Here is an 8,487-nt window from a genome sequence, read left to right as displayed (position 1 = left end):
TATTACAGGTTTAAAATTTTATTATTTTATTACTAGCCTCAATCTAGGCGGACTCAAACTTACCTGGAAAAATCTAAAGGGTTGAATACTTTGCATAACACGTATCTTCATTAAAAAACACAACGCGAAGTAAAAATAACATATCAATGGTAGTGACAGAATGTCCAACTACTACAGTGGTGCCGTTTGAACCAGGATTTGAGTCAAGTTTGAATGTTATTTAAATGTTGAAGTGAAGTTCTAATTTGTTTGAAAATGGCAACAGGTGCGTCTGGTCCTTCGAGTAAGGGCGAGCATGATGAATCAAATCGCCATTTTGAAAAGTATGTTGACGACATATTAAAACGATTAAAAAGGCAAAGTGACAGAAAATCCCCTTTTGACACTGATTACAATTCAGTCAGCGGTGCTAGACCGAAAATTAAAAAGACGCATTCGAATGCGTACGAGAATAGAGACCTGTCAAACAGGTTTGTTAGTCAGTCAGATCGACATCGTTTTGATGACAATAGCCGTTTGGTATATCCGCCACGACGCGGAATTATTTCGGATAGAACTCGGCACAAGGAGTGCAACACTCCCAGACAAACTTACGAATATTCTTCAATGATAACAATGGTTTTGTAGATCCGCCACGACGCAGTATTGATCGGCACATGGAGTACAATACTCCAATTCATTTTAGGTGTGAGGCATGTCAACATGCTCTTGACTTTATATGTTAAAACAGTCTATGTCTTGTCATTAAACAAGAAACATTACCCACGACTGGGTACATAGAAATGATCTTGCCTGCTGCTCTGGTTAATTCTCGTGCTGTAAAACGAGGAAATCTATCGATTAAATATTTTATTGAATCAATGGCATCTTCATTTCTTCTACATGGAATGCTTAAAGCAAACAATGTCGAGTTCCAGGTTAACCCAAGCCACTTTAAACACTATACGGGCTGCAACATGGATTATTCAACATTAATAATAAAAAAAAACCTGCTTTAAGAAAGGTAATTTTAACAAAATTAGATCTCTGTAAACAAGTCTGGAGATCTAGACCAAAACCCAAACCGTCATCTAGGTATAAAACTATGTCTATCCCATTGTTTCTCCAGTATTTGACAATGTCGCAAACATTTTGTAAAGACTTAAGGTGCTGAGGTCAGGCCAAATGGTAACACATTGAAACAATAAAATTTGTGTTCCCATGAAAAAGAAAAAATATACTAACTCACCCAGTCAATAAAAGCGTGCAATTGAGGGTTTCAAAATCATGGTTTATCGACCATTCAAAATATATATGGTAACATGCGTTTATTAATGGTAAATATCTGTTGAACACTCACCTCAAATTGTTTCAAGTTAAGTATGACATATTTTTTTTTTTTTTTACAGAAGGTCAAAGTATAGTATATTTTTCGAGATTTTTCTCACATGTAACCTTCGTTACTGATTCCTTAACATGATAATATGTAAGATAAACATTAATTTTCCATGTATTATTCCATAACTTGTATTGGAATTGACTGAGCATATATTTTTCTAATTTGCGAAAGACAATATAAATACAGGGTTTCAAAGAAAATATTTAATCAACACAACAAGAAATTATCCGCTGTAAAAGTCAGCAATAAGATGTTAAGAGCGCAAAATAAACGACTAGATATCACTTTCAATATCTTTGAAATGGCAGAAAATAAAATTGATTAACAAATATTCTCGAACAGTTCAATATGTATGAAACATGAAAACAAAAGACTAGCAATAGATATAGAACAATAACTTTTTTGTATGTAAATGAAGTAGCGCTATAATTATGTAACGTATGTTTCAACACTTACACAACAGTACATCCATGAAAATATTATGCCAAAATTGTCATCATCAGTTATTCTTTATGATTGATGTTGCAAAATCATAACATCACTTAATTCAATAGAAATACCAATTTCAATAGAAATATAACGTAGACAAGCAGATTTTTTTTTTTTTTACCAAATGTGTCTTTTCTTCTGAATTTGTTAATTTGCAATAAATATTTATTAAAACAAAAGTAAAAGATTGATGTTGCGCTATATAAATGCTCATGATTCTTATAGAAAAAACAGACACATATTTTGAAACCTGGATTGCTCTTTGTAACAATGAAGGTAACGTATGTTTCTTATTTTTCCTTTCATTACTATAAACACACCATTTCTATTCAAAAAATGGAAAGAAACATATTTACACTTTTCTAACAATCTATTTACAATAACAATACAAAGAAAATGTTTAATTTCCCAACATTTTGATTTGGGGTGTTTAACTTACTTTGGAGTTTCGAGATCATCAGGGTAAACTTTAATGTGGTGTTTGGACAACAGCAAGGTTTCCAGTCCCCCTTGTAAGGTATTGAGGAATGCGAAGTTACCCAAAACATTAAGATGAGTTCCGTCAAACCTGAACAGCTGCTTGTCGGCAAATGTAATGGAAGGGTAACGAATCACAAGCCATCCCTCTTGTTTGATAAACTGTTTAACCTTACGATTGATATTCTTCGAGCTGCCTCCACTTTAGATGCGTCATTGGCATTGTGCCAATAAAGACGTGGTAACATATCTGACCATATAATAGACAAGTTGGGGGCTAAAAGTTTGCATCGCAAGAATGAGCATTTGATGGAGTGGAAAAGTTCCAATGAAGTGGCCAACCCAAGGTCGTTGGAACCGAGGTGAACAACTAAGTAATCGGGAGGGGGGTTGGTTTTTAGTTTACTTTCGAACAAGGAGTCGAAGTCTTGTCATTTCATTCCCCTGGTGTCGAACCATTCTATGGACAGGTTGTTGAGTTGCAGGTTGAAGTGTTTTCCTCCAGGACGTTTAAAGGCACTGCGTGCAGCCCAGTACACAATCGAAGAGCCAATCACCCATATGGTTTTCTTTACACCTAGAAAATTTGAGGTACGTTGGTACTGTGAGTGAACCAGTGAAAAAGCAGGAGTTAATGTTCAGGAAATCTAATGTAAGTGACATAAGCACTGGATTTCCACCTACCCCAATGTCTGATTGTCTGATCTGAAATGCCCTTCATAGCAGCCTCAGTGGCAGCCCCAATCCGAAAGAATGTGATTTGAAACATGCGGTGCTAATTTCACGAAAACTCGGCGCTTTAGCCACCAATGTAGCAAACTGATAACGCGTGAGGGGATTACCGTCAAAATGTACTAGGAATGGACTATTTAGTGGTAATGCGGGGTTCCTTATTGCTAAGTATTTGCTAATAACCGCCACCGGGCAAGCCGCATCACCTGTCTTTGAGAGAAATAAAGTACATGATTTGCCCAGCTGGTCGGTTTTGGATTGCCGAATTGTGAACTTAACCTTGGGCTGGCCATTTTATGTGACTAATTTGATATCCCTACGCTGCAAAGGACTTGGGCTAGTACTCTTAAGCGATTGCATGGTTAATTCACCTACTCGCATGAATCCAAAAAATGCTAGGCTAAAGGCCGCCTGAAATAGGAGAGTTTCATAACTAGATGAACAGACGTTGACTAGTGCCATGATGATCTTAAGGAGAATTTTGTACGTGATTGGAGCTCGAATATCCCGCTTCCCTGCCAGTCGGTTTGCTCCTTCCAAAATCTTAGCGACCATAAAAGATTTAGTATTGTCCGCCATGCCCTGGATTTTAAACATGTGTGATAAGCCCGATATGTAAGTTCTCAGACTGGATGGGGATCGGCCTTTGAGAGACATGTCAAGAATTACACAATATGTTCCAAAGGGGCTGGCCAAATTACTGGTAGTTGAAGGTGATTCCTGAACTGATTGAAGATTTCGTAAGCTGTATTATAGGTCTGCCTGGTTTTGGGAGCTACCGATGCCTGGAGTAATCTGTTGGCCTCCTGACTTAAACTTGCTGGGGGAAGCGGGGTAGGCATTGGATCTACCTGCGGCGCTAAAGTCCGAAAACGTGACCACTGGCAACGAGAAATTGAATCCGCTATAGCATTTGATTTAGTATGTATGTATTCAGCTCTAAAGTTGATATTGAAAGTCATAGCTTGAAGAACGAATCGCCTTACCAGAACCATGACATCTTGGGATTTAGACGTTTGTTTGTTTATAATGTGAACTACTGCTTGATTGTTAATATGAAATAATATCCGTTTGTTGGCCAGTAATGGCCCCCAAAGTGTTTGGGCCGCGACGACAGGAAACATATCCAAGAAAGTTAAGTCCTGAAACCTACCTAGCATATCCCACTGTTTTGGCCATCTGCCAAAGGCCCATTTACCTTAAAAAAAAATACCAAAACCGCCCGACTCACCACCCGCACTGTCTGTAAAGAAATTAATGGTTTCGTTAGTGCACCAGTCTATGGGGAAATAATGTAATGCCGTTGTAGTTCTGAAGGAATAGCAACCATGTTTCTAAATCCCAACTTCATAGGGGAAGAAACTCTAATTTTAAAACTAGGTTTCCTAATACCTACAGTAGCGTCCACTAGTCTGCGGATGAAGGCTCGGCCTGGGGCCACTACTTGACAGGGGAAGTTTAGCGACCCGATTAATGATTGGAGTTCCCGTACTGTGATTTTCTTAGTATCAATGCAGAATTGAATTTTTTGACGTAACTCAACGAGTTTATCCTGTGGTAATCGGATATGCATGGAAATGGTATCAAATTCAATGCCCAAGAACACTAAGCAAGTAGTTGGCTCCACAGTCTTATCCTGGGATATAGGAACCCCTAAATGTTCGCACTGTTGGTGAAATATTTCCAGTGTGTATCCGCATGTACCCTCTTGTTTTTTACCCCCAAATAAAAAATCATCCAGATAGTGGATAATGTGATGGTTACCGGATTCCTTAGTTATCAGCCAATGCAAGAAAGAGCTAAATTTGTTAAAAAGTGCACACAAAAGCTTGGAACCAAAGGGTAAGCACTTATCGTTATAATATTTGCCATTACATTTAATGCTAAGTAAATCGAAGTCGGCCTGGGTATATGGGTAGTAAACGGAAGGCACTCTTGAGGTCGGATTTTGCTAACAATGCCCCTTGGCCTAGTTTTTGAATCATAAGAACAGCTTCATCTACGTTACTATATTTGGCCGTACAAATGTGTGGATCGATATATTCATTGACTCAAACTCAGGGTATGACAGATGGTGAATTAAGCGTTGGTCACCATCTTTTTTGTGGACGAGACCGACCGGAGAAACTCCGAGTGTAGGAAAAGGAATGGCGTCATAGGGACCAGCCATTCTGCCCAGCTTGACTTCTTTATTTAACTTCTGCTCTACTAACTGGGGTACTAAGCATGCAAAGTTTAAGTTCTTTGCTTCTCGGTGTAGTCTAGGACTTGCATAGTGCAGGGAGAAGCCATACTTAAAGTCGTGCCTAAGTTGAATTTGATCTGATAGATGGGGATATGACGGAAGTGCGTTACATAATTCGGTATATTTAATAGGTGTGCATGCCAAGCTATAGAGATTATTACTGGGGACAGTTTGCTTGAGGGTGGGGTCCCCACAGGCTGAGCACCGGTGTCGAAACCTACAGGGGTTAAAGGAACAGGAGCCCCTGTTAAACGCAAAACAGACGCATGCGGACTTAATTGTATTGTTGGCAGCTGCAGTGGCTTTGGGACCATATCCCCCTCCCTAGGAATTAGGACCCTGGGTGGATTGTGGTTTTCGACTGAAGTTGTTACGAAAAGGGGCCTTATTCCCACTGTCAAATATTTGGTTAGACTGATCAGACTGTGGGGAGGAAATGTGCATAACCCATAATTCTGAGTCTACAACTCCCCATGGTAGGGTGGGGTGCCGCTCTTTTTTGAGTCGGAACTGTTCGGCATACTTGGCCCACCCGGAATGCCCCAATCTATTTGCTGCCAGGCGAATATTGTGCATGTATTTGAGTAGTTCCTGGCCTTTGTGTGGAGACTTTTCCAGAAATATGGACATATAAATCATAAACGCAGTTGTCCATGTATGCATGCTATTAATTGTCTTGAGTTGTTGTTTCCCTATGGTAATTTGCCCATTTCTAATTACCAGTTCACCCGTAACATGAGGCTCGGTGCGCAAGTCATGTGCTTGTTTCAATAATAGAGGCAAATCAATGTATTGACCTGCCCATATTTTTGACTTAATGGCCTGCGGCACATGCATACCTATAGGATCAAAGATGCTTGCATCTGATACAGGCCGACTGACCTGGACCTGTTCGCCAAAGGAAAGACCCGTACTTAATTCACAAGATCTACTTTCACCCAATACAGCAAAATTAGTATCGGAATGATACAAGCGATCAGTATCTGGGTCAAGCCCAGCAAAATCAATAACGTTACCTGATGCACCCACCACACTCGCTCCCGGCTGTGGGTTGATAACGGAACCTTCCCTCTCATCAAGGGGCTGCGGTGGCGTGGTTGCACAAGCTGCAGGAATGGGCCTGGGGGGCTGTTTTTTCTTAACCGGTCTCGTAACTCTTGTACTGGGCCGAGCCGACGAATCAGGCATTTTTCTGACTTTAGACTGCTTTGTCGTTCTGGTTGACGTAGTCGCACGTCTCTTTCTTGGAGGCATTTTGTACGATGATAGTCGATTTGCGCTTATGATGTGTACAGTGACAACAGTTAAAGATGGCCGAATAATGTCATACCGAATCTTATGTTTTGTTGCTTATTTTGGAATACCTTTCCATCGAAACTGTCAGTATAATCCACCACGCGGTGTTATGAATGAATATTTAACGTAAAACTTATGACATAGATGTCCCCTATTGATTTTGAGGTCAAAAGGACAAAGGTTAAACTACTCTGGACATAAGCTATTGTCCGTTGAGAAGTCTTTCCTTGATAGACATCAAACTTAAAACACTGGTGCCACCTTATGAATAGATGACCCCATTGAATTTCAAGTCACAAGGTCAAAGGTCATACAAGGACATAAGCTATTGTCCGTTGAGAAGTCTTTCCTTGATAGACATCAAACTTAAAACACTGGTGCCACCTTATGAATAGATGACCCCATTGAATTTCAAGTCACAAGGTCAAAGGTCATACAAAATGACTCAAATGACCAGTTGCTTATATGTATCATTATGGTAGCCTTTGACCAGTAGTTAAACCTTTATTTTTACTGTCTATACAGACATCCTACCTTTTCAGTATTGCCACACGGGGAGCACATACTATTATTTCTAAAACATTTTTTTCATGATTGTACTTATATTTTAATACATTTTTTTTCATGGTAGTTATTCTGTACTTCTGCTCTCACAAGCGGCTTTTCTGAAAAAATAAGTAAAAAATTAAAAACAAGTAGAATAATATTACGTAACGGAATTTCTTGTAAGATACGTTACGCTCAGATAAAATATTTTTTTTAATGACTTTTCTATAAGATTGCATAGAACTGTAACCGGAAAGCAGAACTCTTTAACTGATAAAATATGAAAGTTACCAGCCAACTTGGCTTAAAGTGGTAAACTACCTCCAGTTTACAATGATCAACCCAGGTAAGGGGATTTCTGAACTATGATCAACGCTAAATGAAAACACTGTTTAAAGTTTTTATGAATTTAATAAAGTGAGAATTAACCTTTGTAAATGATAACAAATAATAAGTAATGATCAAAATATAACAAATAGTAAAGTCTATGGAAATTTCACAGAAACAAATAAAGTTATATCAGAAATATGATTTAATTTAGCAAATGAACAACAATAATCTCAATAAATAAATAGGAAGTTTATGAAAAAAAAAATATATATATAAATAATAGAAATTGGCAGGAATGTGGAAGACCTATGAAAAATAATGAGAGACTAAATTAAAAAAAAATATATGTCCCTACTGAGCCTCCATACTAATGAAAATGGTCAAAAATCTCTCTATGAATAAACACTACTATAAATAACTGAATTGGAAAATGTAAGGAAAATGAGCTACATCACCCAATATGAACTCTATCAACACTCTAGAGTTGAACTATGAAAAACACTGAAAAGTCTGGGCTCTAAAAATAACTAACCCAGCAAATGTACTACACCAAAAATATAAAGGGCAAAATAATAAAGAATAGTGGTTCTAGAATTAACATCTGTTATCTACATCTCCTAAAACCAGGCTGGACTTGGAAAGGGAACCTAACTTATCTATAAAAATCCTAACATCCTAACTCTAATCATAAAGTGCTCGCTCAGCACGTGCTAAATGAAACCTAGAATGCCGTGTACCTTGACGTTGGCATTAAAAGCAGAGATAAAGTGCCATGAGGCTTATCCCCAACCAAGTGAAGAAAACTACACGAACACGGCTTTAAATACCCTAGCTATGCCCAAAAATAAACACCAATAGATATCAAAGATCCTATGGCTAACTTAGCCAATTAGAACACAGCTATCAAAAGTACTACGGAAAGATTGCCAACATGGATGACACTTCCTGTTTTAAAAGTAAAACATGTGGAAAGTCAACACATGACCTAGCTTAT

This window comes from Ostrea edulis, chromosome 8 (assembly GCF_947568905.1).
Source record: "Ostrea edulis chromosome 8, xbOstEdul1.1, whole genome shotgun sequence".
Classification (NCBI taxonomy): Eukaryota; Metazoa; Mollusca; class Bivalvia; order Ostreida; family Ostreidae; genus Ostrea; species Ostrea edulis.
This window is presented reverse-complemented; position numbering follows the sequence as displayed.